The sequence below is a fragment of the Geotrypetes seraphini genome, chromosome 19, assembly GCF_902459505.1.
Source record: "Geotrypetes seraphini chromosome 19, aGeoSer1.1, whole genome shotgun sequence".
NCBI classification, from domain to species: Eukaryota; Metazoa; Chordata; class Amphibia; order Gymnophiona; family Dermophiidae; genus Geotrypetes; species Geotrypetes seraphini.
In genome coordinates this window covers 9,234,772-9,255,977 of record NC_047102.1, presented here as the reverse complement: position 1 = coordinate 9,255,977, position 21,206 = coordinate 9,234,772, and the positions used below count along the sequence as shown (strand labels likewise).

Here is a 21,206-nt window from a genome sequence, read left to right as displayed (position 1 = left end):
AAATGTAGGTGCTTTTGTTATAGAATAGGGCATAGGGCAGAACCATGCTTAAACTCCTAATTACTACCAATTAAACTTAGGTGCATAGATAGGCATGCCTTGCTAATCTGGGTGCCTAGCTTAGTTATTTAAAAAGCTTAATTGGCACTGATAACAAGCAATTAGCAGCTCATAATTGACAAATTAAAATTAATTGGACGGTAGGCCTCTAGATCAGTGGGTGCTAGAAGGTAGGCGTGGTTAAGGGCAGATTACGGCGTGTTTTGGAGTTTGACGCCGGTATTTAGTCTAAGAAAACTATGTCCATAAACAGGGTGTGCCTAAGATTTGGATGCCTTCTGCACCTAAGTTCACTTTAGAGATGTGAATTCTATAAAATGGCATTTAATTTAAGAATCAAAAAATTCTATGGCGTAAGTTAGAAATATTGCTTGATGTCCAGTCCTATCACATATAAAGTTTTTTATCGCCTGGACTCTATATAGCTAACACATAAATAAATCTCAAAGGGAAGCCTCAGCCCCACCAGCTCCGCCGCAAAGCCACTTTTCCAATTGCGGGAAGCTTTACGTGGTGCCTCATCATTGGCTGTCCACTTATTTGTAGTAAAACATTCCTTATTCTAATTTTGTTAGAATCTAATTTTGTTAGAATAAGGAATGTTTTTTACTACAAATAAGTGGACAGCCAATGATGAGGCACCACGTAAAGCTTCCCGCAATTTGAAAAGTGGCTTTGCGGCGGAGTGGTGGGACTGAGGCTTCCCTTTGAGATTTATTTATTGTGTTAGCTATATAGAGTCCAGGCGATAAAAAACTAAGATTTAATTTAAGAATGGCATGCACTGTGTTCCGCAGCAAAGGAGCAGCCCCGGGATTTGATTCCACAACCTCTGGGTACAGAGGCAGCAGCCTCTACCACTAGGCCACTAGCTACTACTCTTGAAGGCGCATTTAAGCACTCTGTATTACCTAAGGCTACCAGACGTCCTGGGAAACCCGGAGATGTCCTCTTTATAGAAGACTGTCTGGGCTCCCGGACGGACTTTCCAAAACCCGGCGTTTGCCCACATCTGGAGGGCCTCTGACGTCGCACGCATCCGTGCATGCTCCAGGCCCTCCAGACGCGGCCGGAGCTTGTCACAAAGCGAGGAAGCTTTTTAGGGGTGGGGCTAGAAGGCAGGGCTAGAGGCGGAACCAGGCAGGACTGGAGGCGGAACAGGGCAGGGTCAAGTGTCTTGAAGGTTCCTTTTTTTAAAATATGATAACCCTAGTATTATCTGCTGCATTAACATCCCATCCTTTTACTAAGGCGCTAGCCGTTTTAGTATGCGCTAAATGCCGACGCATCCATTATAGTCTATGGACACGTTAGCGTTTAGCACGCGCCAAAACGGCTAGCACGCCTTAATAAAAGGACCATGAGATGTTTATTGGGGGAATTATGGAGCACAAACCAAAACTCTACGTTAACTTTTAGTGTTAGCAAGGCATATACTCTAACGCTTTTAGCGCGCTGCAGATTAGCCCGCGCTAACCCCCGTGCTACGCGGAGGAAACTAACGCCAGCTCAGTGGAGGCGTTAGCATCTAGCGCGTGCTAAGCGCGCTAAAACCGCTAGCGGATCTTAGTAAAAGGAGCCCTTTGTGTCATCTGATCTGCCTTTGTGGTAATTGCTCTTTTTTTGGGGGGGGGAGGAGGATATGTTGTGATAGCATTGAAATGCAATATTTATTCAAATGAAACAATATCTAATTAAGTAAATTATAAAATTGGGCAATTGTAAAGATAACTCAGATGATGATAATGCTGTAATAATAATTATTACTATAAAAATCTTACCCTGCCAGTAGTAATGAATTTCTCAGGGATTATTTACTTCATTAATTATCTCACCTCAGCACTTTGAGCTTATTAGGATGTATCAGGATGTGTAAATGTTCGTCAGCAGGTCTGCGCACAGAGATAGTAATTACATTTTGCTTTGTGTTTGTGGATGTGTCTAGAGCATCAGGGGGGTATTTGTGTCTTTTGAGGGCAGATTGTCGAGCTCTGCATTGGTGGCCATTTAGAGCCCATGTGATAAATTCCTTTCTAAAGTTATGGTTGCTCAGTAATCACGGCCTGTCAGTGTCTTCCTTGTGTGCTAGTCAGGTCGCTTTAACTCAATCTAGAGCAGAGGTGGACAATTCCGGTCCTCGAGAGCCACAGGCAGGTCGGGTTTTCAGGATATCCGCAATAAATATGCAAGAGATAGATTTGCATCTCAAGGAGGCAGTGCATGCAAATCCATCTCATTCATATTCATTGTGGAGATCCTGAAAGCCTGACCTGCCTGTGGCTCTTGAGGACTGGAATTGCCTACCCCTGGCCTAGAGCAATCTGTGGCTTGCATAGTTTATATGTCTTTTTTTAAACTAGGACTTGGCTAGTTTCATGATTGTTGCAGTTATTTGGGTCTTGCGGCATTTGTATAAATGGAACCACTTACTCAGACGTGCCACAACCTGGTTAAAGCAACTAATCTTGGGACTTTTCATTTGGTTAGTCTTCTTCCAACATCCTAATAATTTAGTTAAAAGCTCCTCCCGAGCTACCCGAAAGCCCCTAACCCCGCCACAGCAGCAAGAGTCCGAGGGGTGGCATGTCCCACATGCCCCTTTACCTGGGTCACCTGACCCCAAGCCACGCCTCCCAGCTGGCCCACTGCTCATCGCCGGATGAACCCCAGCACCCAGTAGCCCGGGAGCACCGCCTTTCTGAGACATCACCAGCTGAAACCACGGGCGGGGGTGAGTGAGAAAAGCCACCCTGGAGGACCCCGGAAGGAGTTGGGGTCCTTCAAGGTCCCGGCTTTAAAGCCTCACCCCTGCGTCCGTCTCATGCCTATCCTCCCATCCCCTCAAGATCTCCCGGTGGGACAAACCCCTCACCCAATCCTTTGGCAATCTCTCCCCCCACCCTTCCCTAACGGCTTGCCCGATGGGCGACATCTCCGGCTTCACGATCTTGTGTTGATGAACGTTCGGTATTTGCAGAATTCTTAAATTAAGGGGGAACGGTTATTTTCTTACTTGTTGGAAAGCGTGCAGCTTTTGGGAATAGAGTGAAGGGAAGAAATAATGCAGTTTGCAGACATATGAGGAATGTACTTTTGTTTTATTTCATTTTGAAAGCAAAATGAAAAACAATGAAATGTTACTTGCATTATACTGTGACAAAAACACTAATAACCAGCCACAGGTCCCCGACTCTCACCGAAACAATCCCCAGCCAGACTTTTTTTTTCCCTATCCCCATGTTATTCTTCACAGCGACATGAGGTCTTCACAGGGCAGGTTTTGTCCTGTCACTTCTGCATCTCAGCTCACCTGAGGCCACTTTTTTTTTTCTTCTCTTGGATAGGTTGGTCAAAGTCCTCTCCTTGAGTCCCTTCATTCCAGCCCCTCTTCCCTTGTTACATTAGCACCAGTGGCATAGCTGAGATTCAGGCCCTCTTTACTAAGGTGCGCTAATCGATTTAGATAGGATAGATAGGGATTAGCACCCAGATTCTGTTATATACTGCAATAGTTAGCCATTTTTATACTAAAACTTAGGCACTGCCACTTATACCATGTGCTAGGCAGACATGCATGTTAGTAAGTGTACAACGTCACTAAAATCCAGAATTTCCTTTCTGAGTATAGAAACTTAATGACAGATAAAGGCCAAATGGCCCCTCCAGTCTTACCATCCGCAGTAACCATTATCTCTTCCTCTCTCTGACAGATCCCACGTGCTTAACCCACGCTTTCTTGAATTCAAACAGTCTCTTTATCTGGGAGACTGTTCCACACATCTACCACCCTTTCTGTAAAAAAGTATTTCCTTAGATTACTCCGGAACTTATCACCTCTTCACTTCATCCTATGTCCTCTCATTCCAGAGCTTCCTTTCAAATGAAAGAGACTCAACTATTGCACATTTATGCTACGTATCTCTATCATATCTCCCCTCTCCCGCCTTTCCTCCAAAGTATACAGATTGAGATCTTTAAGTCTGTCCCCATATGCCTTATCACGAAGACCACACACCATTTTAGTAGCCTTCCTCTGGAACAACTCCATCCTTTTATATCTTTTGAAGGATGCGGCCTCCAGAATTGTACACGAATATTCTAAATGAGATCTCACCAGAGTCTTATACAGGGGCATCAATACCTCCTTTTCCTACTGCCAAGACCCTCATCCATGCTCTTGTCACCTCCCACCTAGATTATTGTAAACGTGCTTCTCGCGGGTCTCCTGCTAACCCATCTCTCCACACCTTCAATCTAAGAAAGAATTCTGGCTGCAACGCCTCATATTCCAACAGTGCCATTATGGTCTTGTTACCCCTACTTCTCAAATCGCTTCATTGGCTTCCTGTCCGCTTCTGCATACAGTTGCTGACCAACAAGTGCAATTCACTCTACAGCTCCTCAGTATCTCGCCTCTTAGCTCTCCCAATGCTCCACCCCGGGAACTCTGTTTGTCAGGCAAGTCTCTCTGTCTGCACCCCTCTCCTCTACTGTCGACTCCTGACTCTGTCCCTTCTGCCTTGCTGCGCCATATGCCTGGAACAACCGGCCTGACTCGGTACGTCTGGCTCCATCTCTGGCGGTTTCAAATCCAGGCTGAAAACCTACTTTTTCAAAGCTGCATTTAAGTCCTAATCCACTACCAACTGCTAAAGCGTCATATTTATCATTCTCTCTGTAGTCCTCTACCCTCTCTACTGCTTATCATCCCTTTGTATTTCTCTACATAAACAGCTGATATTGAGCCACCATTTTGTCCACTGTTTTGGGTCATAATTGGATTGTAAGCTCTTTCGGGCAGGGACCGTCTCTTGCGTGTTTAATGTACAGTGCTGCGTGCATCTGGTAGCTCTATAGAAATATTGCATATGTGTGTTGTACTTCGCCTTGTAAAAGACGGATTATAAATAAAACAAACCATAAACCGTTAATCTCTAAGCTACACAATGTAAGGTGGGACCCGTCCTCTCTTTCCAAGACACCCTCCCTCCCCTTGCGAATGGCCCCTTACAGCGACGCACTCTAAGTCCTAAGCTGCGGGAAGTGCTAGTGTGCGCTTATTGCAGGTTAAAAAGGCATGCTGTGGGACTTGCTGAGGTGCCTCGCAGTAAATTAGCAATCTGCATGCACTAACAAAGATGGGTGAGGGGAGAATGTTCCAGGGCCTTGGTTCAGCACCTGCGGAAGCTAGCAGAGCGGTGGCTGAATCCAAGCTTGGATAACTCAACAGCCCTACTCGCCAAAATTATTAAAGAACAATTCCTAGAGTTCCAGCCCGAATGCATACAGGCATGGCTTCGGGAGCAGCCGGGAAAACCTCCTCTTTGCAGGAAGCCAATTGAACAATATAGCAAATGCGTCATCGTGCATCGGGAATCTGTGGAAAAGTGATAGGTTCAGGTCGCTCACAGTTACTTCTATTAAAGCATTAAATGTATTTTGCCTTTACTTTTTTGATTTTCCTCATACCCTCTTCGTGTACGTCTCTCGGCACAATCCCAATATCATTTTTGTCGCCTTCCTATGTATTGTTTAAGTGCGTAGCAAGGAATGATAGCCTGAACCCCAGATAAGGGGTGAGAAATTGCTATAAATTCTATTCTAAATTTAGGGAGAATAATTAAACTGCCTTAAGAGAAGAAATGTCTTTGAACCAGAAAATATTTCACTCTCTTCTTCATGTAATAAATTAAAACTGTTAGGAACTTGTGTGTGTGTGACTGATATTCTAGCAATTAATAATAGTTCTGTATATGAAATGTAATTAAACCCATAATTAGTGATTTAAAGAAAAAAAAGTGGAAGTAAAGCACACATGCTCCCAGGTGTCAAGTAGATTATACAATATGCTCTCATTGTAAAGGTATATAACCAGGAAAGTATAACTACAAGTTAAAATCATGCCAGTTTATTTATTGAGAATCCAAAGATGTGGCCAACTGCGGTTGAGAAAGCCAGTATTATATAGAAACTAAGGGGTCCTTTTATTAAGGTGTGCTAACTGATTTAGCACATGCTCAACACCCACCCCGCACTCCCTCACACCCCAGCTTCCCCCTGACACCTCCCAACCCCCATACTTTTAGGAGATGGCTGGCAAGACGGATGACCACTCCCTCCTGCAGCAGGCCCGCCTCTTCCAAAATGGCTGGCCTTCACCTTCCCAGTGCAATCTGGGATGCACCAGGGAGGGTCCTTAGGCTCTGAATTGTCCCAGGCCCCTCCCATGAGCACCAGGGACAGACTGGAGTCTTAGGCCTCCTTCCCAGTGCATTCTGGGATGAACTAGAAGTGGCCTAAGACTCGATTGACTAGCTACCAAAGGCCACTCCCATGGGAGGTTTGGTGTGGCAGTGGTAAGGAGTGGGCATCCCTCCTGCTGACCAACGTTCAGGGGGATCAAGATTCCCTGCTGTGTCCAGGGGCATTATTTCTCTGAACTGTGCTGTCCAAGTGGTTGGAAATGTTAGGTTAAAATGTGGCGATGCTGGCATTCAGAATGTTTCAAATTTGGGTCCCATCCTCTACTTTTTGTACTGATAGAGTTTCATCTCTATGTTCAAACACACATTCATCAACTAAAATTGCCTGTAACAAGAAATTAGTTTACAGAGAGAAAAAAAAGCTTTCTAAGTTGATTTATTTATTCCTTAAGTATTGCTTTGCACACAAATGTTAAGCCAATACATTATCAATGATAATTATGATTTGCAGCCTATCAATCGGTTGGATGACATACAAGACGACCATGACCTAAAGCGACACCATAAGGAGACAGTATGTAAAGATAATAGGAACAGTGTTGTAATAATTTGAAGGGATTCCATTTCTCAGGACATAAACAAAAGAAAATAATAAGCAATGATTACAATGAAAAATAAACATCAAGGGGAAAGAACATTTCAAACATCCATCATATTCCAGATACAACCAAGATAGAACACAAAGTGCTTGGAGAAATCCCAAAGTTTTGTAGCCTGATAGAATGCAAGTGATATTTGTTTATCTCATTCATTTAACATGAGTTATTTTGTTTACCATTTCAGAAAAAAAAATACATGCACATGGCTTCTAGAATGAACTAACGACCTTGGAGGAACCACCTGAATCAAGGCGAAGAAGTCAAGGGGCAGCCTCGGAGAAACAACGTTGGCCTATACCTACTTGGGGGTGTCATTGCAATTTAAATGCTTCAGTTCTGTCAGAGGAAGGAAAGCTGAACCCTTTAAAGTGAAAGATGATTTATGGTCTTCATGTTGGAATTTTAAACTTTATTACTTGATAGAAGGGTCCTGGAGAAGCAATTGATGTATGTGATGCTAAGGGCCGAGCTGCAAGGATAAAAGGCAATCTGAGTTCTGCAGATTCTCTTTCTTGATTTCATACTAACACAAGGAATGAAAGGGCTGCTGAAAGGTAAGACACCTGTTCATTGCCAGCTAATTATTTCATGCACCTCTTTAAATTCCCAAGGTGACCTCCGTATTTTGCATAGGATTTTAAAATGCCCAAGGTGACCTCTGTATTTTGTACATAATTTGGTGACCTCCATATTTTGCATATAATAATAATAATAACAACAGTTTATATACCGCAGGACCGTGAAGTTCTCTGCGGTTTACAATGATTAAAAATGGTACAGAATATATAATTTGGTGACCTCCCTATTTTGCATAGGATTTTAAATTCCCAAGGTGACCTCTGTATTTTGCACATAATTTGGTGATCTCCATATTTTGCATAGGATTTTAAATTCCCAAGGTGACCTCCGTATTTTGCAGTAGGATTTGACTACAAGTGCTTGGCATAATACATAAGTTAACTGACTTGGCACAAAGAAATATTTTGTAGACTTGTATTTAATATTGCATTTACAAGGCTTTTTTTTTTTTTTTTGAAAAGGCTCCCAGCTAAAGTATCCCAGGTCACAAAAAAAAAAAGAAATATTGTCTTCCTTTCTGTGTGTCTTTATATATAACTGGAAACATTCTGACTTTACAGTTTAGTAACACTACTTCCCTATTTTTTTAGAAATAAGTGTTAATTGTAAATTGCATCACATCTTAATGCAAAGGGGTGGGGCCACCATTATTACTGGTATCAGCAAATAGAGAATGACATGGGGACAAATTTGTCCCTGTCCCTGGCAGGATCTCAATTTCCCGCCCCATCCTTGCGAGCTCTGACCTCATATGCACAAGCCTCAAACACTTAAAAATCTTAAGTGTTTGAGGCTTATGGGTTTAAGGCAGAACTTGCAGGAATGTTACAGGGATGAGACAGGGATATTGAGATCCCTTGGGGAAGGGCTCAGCAATTCAGAATCTGAACATTCTAACATATCAAAGATGTCCAGCTTCTAATCTAGCCAAATCCAAACACTTTCCTAGCAGATAGCAAATAAATCTTTGCAATAGGTAGACTAATTTCAGGAGAAAGTCTCAGTATTTCAGTCATAGGGGATAAAAGTTTCCTTGTGAGATCTCATAAGAAGCCAAAGAAAACATATTAAAAGTGAGTTAAATGAGCAGAGATCATTCCCATGGAACCCTCCACCTTATTCCTGAGTGCCACTTATGTTTCATCAAAACAGCATCACAGTAGTGAAGAGCTGATATTGTTGCATTATAGTCCCGCAATTGCTTAATATCCACCAACTTATTCTCCTGATCCCTTCATTTCAATGCCAGAGAGTTCATATGCCCCAGTTCCAAAATTATTATAGCAAAACCTCCCAACCCCAAGAAAAAACAACCGACAAGGGGGAGAGACAAGAGAACTCTGACCACGACCTAAATTAACCTACAAATGATATAATGTGAAACAGGAAAACCCTCAGTAACACAGCCACCCGCTTGGGGAAAGGCTGTCACCGGCTGACACTCAGAAAGAGTGTAAACTGTGAAACATCCCCGGGTTTTTCCTGTACAATTTATGAAAATCAATGAAGTGCACCCCCAAAAAGTGCTACGTGTGAAAAAAGATTAGGAAATCAAAAAAACACACAATATAAAGTCGAGAAAAGGACGGATGATGTCTCACATCGGCTGGCTGTGCTATTGCTCAGAGAAGCTAAGTACTTCCATTTATTGACTGGCTTGGTTCAGATTTGGACAGATTTGGACACTTTCCTTCCTTGTTTGGCCCCCCTGACAAGGAGTAGAGACAAGAGTTTTCTCGACTTTATATTGTGTGTTTTTTTGATTTCCTAATCTTTTTTCACACGTAGCACTTTTTGGGGGTGCACTTCATTGATTTTCATAAATTGTACAGGAAAAACCCGGGGATGTTTCACAGTTTACACTCTTTCTGAGTGTCAGCCGGTGACAGCCTTTCCCCAAGCGGGTGGCTGTGTTACTGAGGGTTTTCCTGTTTCACATTATATCATTTGTAGGTTAATTTAGGTCGTGGTCAGAGTTCTCTTGTCTCTCCCCCTTGTCGGTTGTTTTTCTTGGGGTTGGGGAGGTTTTGCTATAGTTATATTTTTTCCTCCCTTTACATTTTTTTTGGGTTCGTGTTTTGTATCCAGTTCCAAAATAGCATACCTTATAGACTCTAAAATGAATGGATCAGGACAACATTCAGCAAATTGAATTTGGGTGGTAGTCAAGAGAAACTGGCCTTAGTCTGCAGGAATGGAGCCAGTTATTTACTCAAAAGCCTTCTTCACTGATCCCAATGCTCTCTCTCCAATGTCCATTCAGAATCCATGTATAAAGCAGAAAACAATCCCTGGCACATAATAAGTAGCATATAATGTATTGAGTTTGCTCAGAAAAAAGGCTTTTGAGAGACCACACTAGAGCATTACCCCAACGACAGAAAGCTCTCCTTTTTCAATACAAAACTTTAAATGTATCTTCAATAGCAAACTTTTGCTGCATCAGAAAGTATAGAAAACAACTTATCTGTGCTGGAGCAAAGCAGAATTTAATCAGGTTTTGCCACATTTCACATCTAACTGCTTCAGAAAACCTGACACTGACTATTCAAAATACTGGTCTCACTCTTTATATCTTCTTTAACCATATTTAGGAACACCAGTGTGTGTTGGGCATTCAGAATCCATGCCAGCTCCTCCCAACCCTAGTTGTGATGGCAATAATTGCATTATGCAGGATATAGGAGGCCCATAATCCTATATCTTGTGATTCAGTAGCATGTGAAAATTTAAGTCATTACTTGTTGCTAAGGAAAATTACTAATGAAGTATGTTTCTATGATTAACCAGAAACCATGTGACTTGAATAGAACCAATAGAATATTGCTGGAGTATGCAATTTGTAATTGGATCCTAGTGAAGCAATTGTAATCTAATTGGAAGATGTATCAACTACGTATGTTTAATATTGAATTAATTGATGATGTCATTATCCCAATAAAATGGCCAGTCGCTTGTATTTGGGTGAGACTTTTTGGATGCTGTCCTACCAGTTAGTTCGATGCTCAAAACTCTCCCAAGGCCTTGAATGTTTACACTTTTCTGTCTGGTAGTTTTTTTTTTTTCCCTTGGCTTCCTCTGGAGATAGAGATAAGAACGGAGGGGCTATGTAGCCTGTTCATGTAGTTATTTAGACCAAACAATTGCATGCTCTGAGTCTTGACAGCCTGCTTTCGAACTTTCCGTCTTGGAGAAATAGCTTATGCAGCTGTAGACCAGCAATTGACCTGTGACAGCAAAATGGGTGGATCAGTTGCTTCTTATCTGCTGATATTAAGGTGGTTTTGTATCCAGTGGTATTTGGAATACAACAGTTTATTCTTGTACAAAAAAAAACCTTTGAAAATAATATTGTATGATGTGACTGTCCCTGCAGCAAAACAGTGTAAACAGTTGTAATGTTCTAGACAGTATTAATTTTTTAACACTTTTTAATTATCTAGTCACAGTGTACATGATCAACAATTGTGACCTACTATAGCTTTGTTTTTTCCCTCTGCCTCAGAGCAGCTGAGTATCTTGGAAGACGGAGAGCTGGGACTGAAAGACTTGCAACTTTCTCTGGGTGCCATGTAAATCACAGTGAAAAAGAGAGTAGGGCACTAGAATAGGACTATAAAGCTAACTGAATTTGCAGCTAAAGAGCCTCCATGCTTAACTCATGCTTTCTTGAATTATGTTACTATTTTTGCCATCGCCATCTCAACTGTAAGATTGATGCATGCATTCCTCACCCTTTCTGTGGAGAAATATATCCCAGTGTTACTCCTATGTAGAACCTCTTTTACTCTTATACCATGACCTCTTGTTCTAGAAATTTCTTTCCACTAAAAAATCTTAACCACGTATGTCATAGGAGAGGCAGTCACAAACCAACATGCTTTTCTTAAAAGACAGTTGAGCTTTGCTAGCTTGTTCTCCTTTGCCATCTCCACTCTTTGTGTTGATTGTTTGATCTGCAAGTTTTCGTTCCTTTCTATGTCTCTTCTTTGTAATTTTGAAGAAATAAGATGCGATTACTGCAAAACCTCTTTCCTGTTTGGAACACATCAGTAACAAGAATTGTTCAAAGAGTATTGTATTGCTCTAAAGTAGCTAAAATTGCAGCTATAACATGTTGATGAGCCAAACAGTGAAGATGCTAATATGGGAAAAAGGTCCTTACTCTGAGTTATGGGTAGCATATTAGAACATGAGAGATACCATACTGGGATAGACTGAAGGTCCATCAAGCCCAGTATCCTGTTTCCAACAGTGGCCAATCCAGGTCACAAGTACCTGGCAAGATCCCAAAGAGTAAAACAGATTTTATGCTGCTTATCCTAGGAATAAGCAGTGGATTTCAAGCTGACACGAGCAACAGACAGAAGTTGCTCATGCTAGCAAAGATAATACAGAGGTATGGGGTTGGTAGGGGGGGGGGAGGAAGGATGGCATGAGGGTGGCGTGGTGTGGTAGGGCGGAGCGGGGCAGAGAGGTTCCAGAGCCTCCACCGACCTGACGCCCAGGGTGGGTTGCACCCCTCCTTAATAAATGACTGCTAACATAGAACCCAGCATCATGTAGCTATAGTTACATAGTAACATAGTAGATGATGGCAGATAAAGACCCGAATGGTCCATCCAGTCTGCCCAACCTGATTCAATTTAAATTTTTTTTCTTCTTAGCTATTTGCAGGCAAGAATCCAAAACTTTACCCGGTACTGTGCTTGGGATCCAACTGCTGAAGTCTCCGTCAAAGCTCACTCCAGCCCATGTACACCATCCCAGCCATTGAAGCCCTCCCCAGCCCATCCTCAACCAAAAGGCCATATACAGACATATACCGTGCAAGTCTGCCCAGTACAGGCCTTAGTTCAATATTTAATATTATTTTTTCATTCTAGGTCCTCTGTGTTCATCCCATGCTTCTTGAATTCAGTCACCATTTTTTTCTCCACCACCTCTCTTGGTAGCGCATTCCAGGCACCCACCACCGTCTCCGTAAAGTAGAATTTCCTAACATTGCTCTTGAATCTACTACCCCTCAACCTCAAATTATGTCCTCTAGTTTTACCATTTTGCTGTCTCTGGAAAAGATTTTGTCCTATGTTAATACCTTTCAAGTATTTGAATGTCTGAATCCTGTCTCCCATGTCCCTCCTTTCCTCTAGGCCAGGATATACATATTCAGGGCTTCCAGTCTCTCCTCATACGTCTTCTGGCGCAGACCTCCTATCATTTTTGTCACCCTCCTCTGGACCCCTTCAAGTCTTCTTATGTCCTTCGCCAGATATAGTCTCCAAAACTGAACACAATACTCCAAGTGGGGCCTCACCAATGACCTGTACAGGGGAATCAACACCTTCTTCCTTCTACTGGCTACGCCTCCAGTTTCCCAGTCTTAGTTGAATTATTAATGTGCATGATCTTTCTTCTTCTTTTTTTTTTTTTACATTGATCACAAATAGTATAGTAGATGATATGGTGGGTGAACACTTCATAAACAGAAGTCATTTTAAATTAAGGAATTGATTTATTATTTAGAAGACAAGGAGAATACAATGCTACAAGTATTTTTAACACTATTTTGTAATGACAATCAGGAATGAAACAAAAGTTAGATAACAGAAGCAAGCAAACATAGTTACAAGATTTTACTCAGTTCACATAATATAGTTGTGCTTGACAAGACATGAACATTTCAATAGAAAATTGAATTTAAGTTGAATTTAAGACAGAAGGCTCAATTAAAATGAAGAGCTCTAATTAGCTAAAAAGAAAAGTTATTGGAAGTTAAGAATGCATCTACCAGAAATATCAGTATTTCCTTATTAGAAACATAATAGGAAAAGATAGTTCAATTAAGAACAAGATGAGCCAACTACCAGAACTGAAAAGGCATAATATATAACGTTATAATCTGAGACTCTGAATAGGTCACCCTTCAGCTGTTTGAGTAGTCCTGATCCATTTTACAACTGGAAAGGAGGCTCTACTCTTGAGGAATCTTTCCTAGAGCAATCCAGCATGTCTTGCAAATAAGAGAGAAGCCAGTAACATATTCACATAACTGATCCGTTGTTCAAGATGATAGCATTGCTCAAAATGTCCAGTGACTGTGCAATGGAAGACTTTGGCAACTCACTGCAGGGCTAGACCTCTATACACCGCACTGTTGATCATTGTGAATGCTAGGCTACAAGCCTATAGTACGGTGCTGGTGAGATAGAATCCTCTGCTCTCCACACACAAGGTTACTACAACAAGATTATACAATCGTCAAAGAATCTGATTGCAACGAAAGAGCCATAAGTTGTAGCTTTGTGCCAGGAAACTTGAAATGAACTTATAACCCTTAAGTAAAGCAAGAAGACAATTCCATGTAAAGCTTCTCTGCATCTAGACCTCCTATGCCTATGTGCATGTGGGAAGTATGCACCTAAGAGAGCATTTCAAATTGTCTGAGAGATAGAGGCAAGCTCCTTATGATTCGAGTGATCTGTATACTGTAGGGTTCATTTTTGAAACAGAAAAATGTCCAAAAAATGACACATAGCATTAGATGGACCTTTTTTTTTTTTTTTTTTTTTTGCAAAAACATTCAAATTGTTATTTTCAAAACAAAATTAATTTTTAAGAAGTGTTTCTATGTTTTCTATGTTGTTCACCTATATCTCAAAAGGCCATTTTTGAAATGTGTTGTGGGTCAGACTAGGACAGGATTATGATCTGGATGTTTTTCTGTAATAATGGAACATTGTAAAAACGCCCAGGGCATAAAATAGGATGATTTCATCTAGACCTACTTCAGTAATAACTAAATGCCAAAAGGTTGCCCAAACTCTCTAGATGACCATTGGAGGAAGAAAGGCATGACCTCCTTCCCTTAATCCCACAGTAGATTGATGAGTGCTCTTTGGCCGTACCTCTCAGATAGTTTGTTTAGGATCATACTTCAAACTGTAGTTTTGTCTTGCTTTGATTATTGCAACCTTGTGTTTTTGGGAACACCTGCCTCTATTTGTGGGTGTTCTTTGCAAAACGTCCAACATTGGATTTGGGTGTCAATTGAAAATTCCCTTCTATAGCTGCAGTCAGAAAGTCACTAAGATGATTCTGAGATGTTCAATGTGGTAGCAACAAGACCATACAAAAAAGAAGCCATCTAGCCAGTGCTAAGAAGTGCAAAGATTTCAGTATAATGATTGACCATACAGAAACCTTTGATAGCATTTACACTTAACAAATTATCCTGAAATGTACAAAATAAACTCTGGATTGACTGAGTGCATTGAGTTCCCCATGAAAATATGGCAAACCATGCTCCATAAGAAGTATTCAGATGGATAATTTGTGATTCATAATATCAAGATCCAGTGAATAATATCTCAAGGAGACTCCCTGTTCCCACTTTTGTTTTGAATAGCACTTACTTTTCCGAGACCTTTCATTAATTAAACCATGGCTTTAGCTTAATTCTAAAGTTAGCAAATATAGTGTGGTAACACTGTAGATGTTTGGAGTTCTACAGTACCAGTGAACAATTCTGTGTAGTGAAAAGATTTTTCTGATGACATCGGAATGAATTTTGGCCCGGACCAATGTTCTAAAGCAACCTTTGTTTAAGAAAAATTGGCCAGAACTGAAATATCTCTCTAATTGATGTCTTTGACATAGAGGAAATTGAACAGAAAGATGTATTTAAATGTGTAGGAGTAGAGGAAGGAGCAACAATCCAGCATAAATTACTGACAATAAATAACGTTACAGAAGATTAAAATTGATACTGAAAAATGCTGTAGCATCAGAGAATAAGATACAAGCCATTAATCAGCTGCACTCAGATACAGCTTTGGAACTTTATATTGGCCTCTTAAATATCTTGAAAAACTGGATGTATGAACAAGAAAACCCTCCATATTTACAAGGTCATTTTATAAGTATCAGTATATGCTAAGACGGTACATTTCTAGAGCTGAAGGAAGGAGTGAACTTCCCAGAATTAGATTATACGTGTGGAGTGCAATTCAGTGACGGTTCACTTCTCCCTCCATATTCGCGAGAGTTAGGGGCAAAGCCGGCCCGTGAATACCATAAAAATGTGAATAACTTTTTTTTCTATCTTATTCATGATATTTTGGTTAAATCCCTCATGAATACTGTGAAATTCCAAATATAACTTATTGATCATATGTGCGATTGTTTATAAAAAAAATAAAACAATTCTCTGCACGCTAAAGCAAGTGCTGAAAAAAAGTGAAATTCTCTCTCTGCACCCTGAAGCAAGTGCTAAAAAAACGCCAAACCTTTTCGCCAGGATGACATCATTTGTGGGGGGTGGAGCCAGCAAGATAAAAACTGCAAATAATCAAAGTCGTGAGTGCTAAATATGGAGGGGGGACGTGTATGCCTATTTTAAGAATTTCTATCTCCCTCGCATTTCTCCTGCATACCTTTAGTATCCCTGGTGGTCCAGCGGTGAATCACGACAGGAGTGACCTTCCTTCACTCCTGTCCATGCAGAGCCACTAGCTTGACTGAGTGCCGTGAGTTCTCTTGGGCCGCGAGCAGCCAATCAGCTAGCGGTTCTTCAAAGGAAGGTCACTCCTGTCCGTGCTGAGCCACTAGCTGATTGGCTGATGTGAACTCGTGGCAGCCAATCAGCTAGCAGCTTTGCATGGGCAGGAGTGAATGAATGTCACTCCTGCCACGATTCACCGCTGGACCACCAGGGATACTAAAGGTAAGTGAGGGGTGGGGAGATTAAAATTCTTAAAATTGGCTGGGACAGGAGGCTGGAAGGACTGGTGAGAATCCTAAAAGGGAACTTTTAGACAATCCAAGAATGTAAAACCTTTGAAATCAAAATAAGGTATTTTGACACCTACCAGACAAGACTTAACAGAGATCTAATCAGCTCTGATACCTTTCTTTACCCTTCCCACCATCCCTCTTCCTATTCCTGAAATGCTTTCATGTTTTCCTTATATACAGTATAATGATATTTGTCAACATTGGCTTATATCTGATCTGAAGAAGGAGGGTTACCTTCGAAAGCTCATCATAAAATGCATTGAGTTAGTCCAATAAAAAAGGTATCACCTTATTTCATATGTTTTATTTCTTTATATTTCCTTGGGAAGTGGACTAACAGGGCCACCACACCATTTCACTCAAGATGTTAGAGCCCTGAAAAACTGCCTGAATTAGGATCTGAGCAATATTTGATAATTAAGGTGTTGCACTACCACAGAAAGGCAAGGGAGGTGTCCTTTCAGCTAATAAAAATAGGCTGTATTTGAAAGTCCCAACAAGGATCCTAGTTTCGGTGCGTGATCAACGCTTTCCTCAGGAGACACAGAGGGGCGGATGTAATGCCTCTTCAAATACTGCTGCGATGTTCTATTATCCGAGCCTTCGCCAATCTCTTGGTTTTTCTTCTTTCAGAAGCTTGCGGTGGGGGAGCTACCTCCAACAATCCGCACATTCAGCCAATGTTTTCTGTATTTCCTCCCAGGTGATAATTCTTCACCCCTAAACTCGCCTACTTTGGTGCTCACATTTGTAACCCCAATGTGCTGCGGTTGATGCCAATTCTGCTCAAACCAAAATTTATGGGCAGGTCAATGTTTAATGTAAATGCAGCAAGCTATACGCTCATCTTACAGTAGGTTATAAGGTGCATGCTAACAGATTAGCACTTAGGGCAAGCATGCCTAACTGTTGGCCTAGTTATGGAATCACCCTTCAACTCCTTAGGCGTCTATCACTCCATTTGCCAGACCCTAATCCTTGGACACCAACTTATGATACACATTCTGCTAGCAGCAGGCAAGGCTCCTTTCTTCAGAATTTATTCATTATTTCTGTTTATTTATTTTCCTGGCTTGTCAGAAATGTGTTTCTCCCATCCTGGTATTTTTAAGTGCTTCTAAGTGGTGGAATGTCCCTCAAGGCTGGAACCAAGAATTCATTAAGTAAAATTACTGAGAGAAATAGACTCAAAGGATTGCGCTCTATCGATGGGTCACAATTACATTTACGAGCTCTTTTTGTAAATGCTTTTACACAAACACTTTATACAGTGCAGTGTGCCTCATGAGGGCTGATAACAGAAGCACTCAGATCGTTGACAATAGCTAAGAAATTTAAAAATGTAATGCTGAACCATATGGAACGAAAATGCGCTGATAAAACTCTGATCACCATCTAAATTGTTCCATTTCAGTCAGAAAGGCCATCTAAAAATCCAGAACTTTTCAAAAAAATCCCTTTGTTATGCTGTTGTAACAGTAGACTGTTGGCAGAGGATGTTATTTATTTATTCTAAAAATTTCTATCCCGCTTATATCCTAAGCGGGTAACAAATGATACATACATGAAAAGATAAACTCTTCAAATTCATCAGAACATCAGCAATAAAAAAGAAACTCATCTAATATTCAATTATCATAGGAAAACTCTGTCACCTACTAATTTAAAACCATTAGGTAACAGACTCTCACAAGTAGGCATGTCATTAACAATTTTTTTAAAGGATTTAACGTCTGCATATAATCTTAATGTCCCTTTCGTTGAGTTCCAAAGTTATGTTATGTGTAATCTAAGGTCCTGCCGAAACCTCACAAATCAGAGTTCCAGGCAGGTTACAAGCAGCATATTGCTTACACAAGTTCATACGTGATTTTGTTTGTTTTGTTATGTGCCATCGACTCCTGCTCGAATCCTAGCGACTTGATGAATTGCGGATCTAAAAATAAATCGATTTTGTGCTAGTCTGGAAAGGTCCTCCAGCGTCATCCTCATGGTTGTTTTCAATGTGTCCAGCCATCTGATTATTGGTCGCCCTCTTCGCCTGCTTCCTTCAATCTTCCCAAACATGATGTCTTTCTCCAGTGATCTCTCTCTTTTGATGGTGTGACCAAAATAAGACAGTCGTAACTTCATCATTTGGGGTTCGAGTGACATAGTAAGTTTTGATCTCTTCCAGAATCGATGTGTTAGTTCTTCTGACGGTCCACGGCAGTGCATGATACATAAGAGTTATAATATTACATAATATTATACATTGAGGAAGATATTCTAGAAATTATGCCGAAACATAGGCATCGGTAAGTGACCTACCGGCGCCTAAGTTCATTGATAAACGCTGTTTAAAATGGTGAAAAACAGTAAAAATAAAACACAGACAAGGCACCAGAATCGTGCCTATGTAGGCACTTTACGGTGCTTAATGCCACCATGGGCGTGACTAATGCAGAACATGGCCTACTTAGGCATGATTCACAGCATAGATATGCACTGCAAATGTCGGCCCATAAAACCCTGGCCTACATTTCTGGCGCCTATCTTTCATGGAGGTGTGATTCTCTATAGGCACTGTCACATGACTGATATATGCAATTGACGGCCGCTTTTTAAGGCTGCTGAAATCAGTGCTCTATAGCAGTGGTTCCCAACCCTGTCCTGGAGGAACACCAGGCCAATTGGGTTTTCAGGCTAGCCCTAATGAATATGCATGAAGCAAATTTGCATGCCTATCACTTCCATCATATGCAAATCTCTCTCATGCATATTCATTAGGGCTAGCCTGAAAACCCGATTGGCCTGGTGTTCCTCCAGGACAGGGTTGGGAATCACTGCTCTATAGAGAATCTGGACCAGAGTGTATCTATGGTAAGGGATCCTTTTACAAAGCTGCAGTAGAGGCTTCTACCACGGGCCGGCGAGGTAAATGCTCCAATGCTCATAGGAATTCAATGAGCGTTGGAGCATTTACCTCACCAGCCTGCAGTAGAAATCTCTACCACAGCTTTGTAAAATCCAGCGTAAGTAACCACTAACGTAATAAATGTTTACTCTATAGAATGATGAATCCTGAGTCTCCTTAAGTCCCTAACAGGGACTTCTTGGAAAGCTATGTTTTCAGGGTTTTGTGAAAACTTGCATAGACAATGGTTGCATGTATTTTAATGAGGAGTGTGTTCCACACTTTTGGATGAAGTAATTTTCCGCCTATAGCCACTGGCGGCAAGTCTATAAATTGGTATATCAGTCTAGATACCCCAATGCCATGTGATTAGTGCTAACTCTATAATGGCATCCTGGCACCAAGATTCCATTATAGAATGCTAATAAGATTGGCATACCCTTTTACACCATGTCAATGGCAGGCATAAGTTGGCATGCCTAGGTGTTCCAAGTGATGAACATAGTTTATAGTATTGTATAAACTACACATGCAAATGGCAGCAATGCCCATTGCCTGTCCATATGGATTCCCCCTTTCCAGTTAGGTGCTACAGAATTTAGATGCTAACTTATAGAATAGTTCCTAATGCATAAAGGTGCTTACCTCTAAATTAATTAATTAATTTCATTTTCTATACTATTCTCCCCAGGGAGTTCAGAACAATATACATGAATTTATTTAGGTGCTCAAGCATTTCTCCTGTTTGTCCTGGTGGGCTCACAATCTATGTAATCTACCTGGGACAATGGAGGGATTAAGTGACTTGCCCAGGGTCACAAGGAGCAGTGTGGGCTTGAACCCACAACCTGAGGATGCTGAGGCTGTACCTTTAACCACTGCGCCACTCTAGAAATCCAAGTGTAGTAAAAGTGAGCCAAGTAGAGGACAATTGAGCCCTTGTGACATCACCGATGAGGTTGGCTCTTAGGCATTGGTGGAATGAGGCATTATGACGTCACAATACCAGCTCTAGTTATCAGAGACTGAAACTTTTCACAGTATTTATTTATTCAAATTTCTATACTATTCTCCCAGGGGGAGCTCAGAACAGTTTACATGAATTTATTCAGGTACTAAGCATTTTTCCCTCTCTGTCCTAGTGGGCTCACAATCTCTCTAATGTACATGGGGTAAGGGGAGGGGGGATTAAGTGACTTCCCAAGGGTAACAAGGAGCAGCATGGGTTTGAACCCACAACTTGAGGGTCCTGGGGCTGTAGCTTTAACCACTGTACCACCTCGCCTTTGATGTGCCCAAGTGGCAGATACCTCTAGATGGCACTTTATAGAATTGCCCCCATTTCCTTTAGTAAAGTGGGGATCTTTTACATGGTTTGTTTTATTATAACTTTATAAAGTTACTCATCCTTCATGTGAGTACAAATACATATCTGTACACTGCTAAGAATAATATAAAAAGCAATGCTGTATATCGGATCAAATAAATCCAATCTAATGTTTTGTGCAAATTTTCTCAATGTATGATGCCATTTATTGAATTTGCATTCAGCTGCATCTAACTTGTGGCACCCAGTTATAGGAACCCCCAAGGTATTCCACAGTAAACATTGTAACTAATGTAATAGGTCAACTATACATAGCTATTTCTCTACTAAGCCTCTACTCTCTTCTCCCCATGAACCTACTCTGTTTGCCTACTCATCCAAACATAGGGAGGCTGCTCCCTACAAGAGAACTGCAACAACAGATCTAATCTAAACTAAATCTTGGATTTATATACCGTGTTATCTCCTCAAAAGGAGCTCGACTTGAATGAGAAGATCTCTGATTATTCAAAGATAGAGGAATCAAAGACATAAATAGCCCATGTATGAATTTAAAAACCATAGAAGTGCATTTAAACTGTACTCTAAGATAGACAGGGAGCCAGATTTCTCAAAAGAGGAGACACATGATCAAATTTTCTCTTACCAAATACAGTATTAGCTTTTCTGCCGTATTTTGGATTAGT

General features: G+C 41.1%; 1 protein-coding gene across 4 annotated transcripts in view; it reads left to right on the top strand.

Annotated features, from left to right (window-relative positions):
- Window positions 1-21,206, top strand: part of LRRC4C (leucine rich repeat containing 4C) — a 584,836-nt gene that overhangs the window by 176,049 nt on the left and 387,581 nt on the right. For all 4 annotated transcript variants that reach the window (XR_004537629.1, XR_004537628.1, XM_033928522.1 and 1 more), the window contains exon 2: window positions 7,107-7,476. The gene's annotated coding sequence lies outside the window, so the exon portion shown is untranslated. The remainder of the gene's footprint in view (window positions 1-7,106; window positions 7,477-21,206) is intronic.